The 319-nt window shown below is 63.3% G+C and overlaps 1 protein-coding gene across 1 annotated transcript in view; it reads left to right on the forward strand.

Annotated features, from left to right (window-relative positions):
• The first annotated feature begins 260 nt into the window (after positions 1–260).
• The window catches only part of Slc9a6 (solute carrier family 9 member A6), a 68,506-nt gene continuing 68,447 nt past the window's right edge, over positions 261–319 (forward strand). Inside the window, exon 1 of the mRNA XM_029567174.1 lies at positions 261–299. The gene's annotated coding sequence lies outside the window, so the exon portion shown is untranslated. The remainder of the gene's footprint in view (positions 300–319) is intronic.

Here is a 319-nt window from a genome sequence, read left to right on the forward strand (position 1 = left end):
TCACCCTCCCAAGAGCTGTCATAATAGAATGAAAGTAGAGAGCGCCCAGTCTATGTCTGATTACACTGGGCCCGTGTTTCTTCAGCACAAAACAGTGGGCTCGGTTCCATGAGCTTTCACGCCTGGAAGCACTGTACTGAGAGTGCAAGTAGGTGGGCAGAAGAGCAGAGGGGGCGGGAGGTGCTGCGAGCCCTTTAAGCGTGGAGGCAGGGAGGGGTGGCACGCCCGGCCGGCCTCCCTCTGGCCCCGCCCCTTTCCCGTGAGCCCTCGGGGAGTGGTCCGACAGCGGGCGGCTGCGGGTGAGGAGAGGGGCGGGGGG

This window comes from Nannospalax galili, unplaced genomic scaffold (assembly GCF_000622305.1).
Source record: "Nannospalax galili isolate Female #2095 unplaced genomic scaffold, S.galili_v1.0 scaffold901, whole genome shotgun sequence".
In the NCBI taxonomy this organism is placed as follows: Eukaryota; Metazoa; Chordata; class Mammalia; order Rodentia; family Spalacidae; genus Nannospalax; species Nannospalax galili.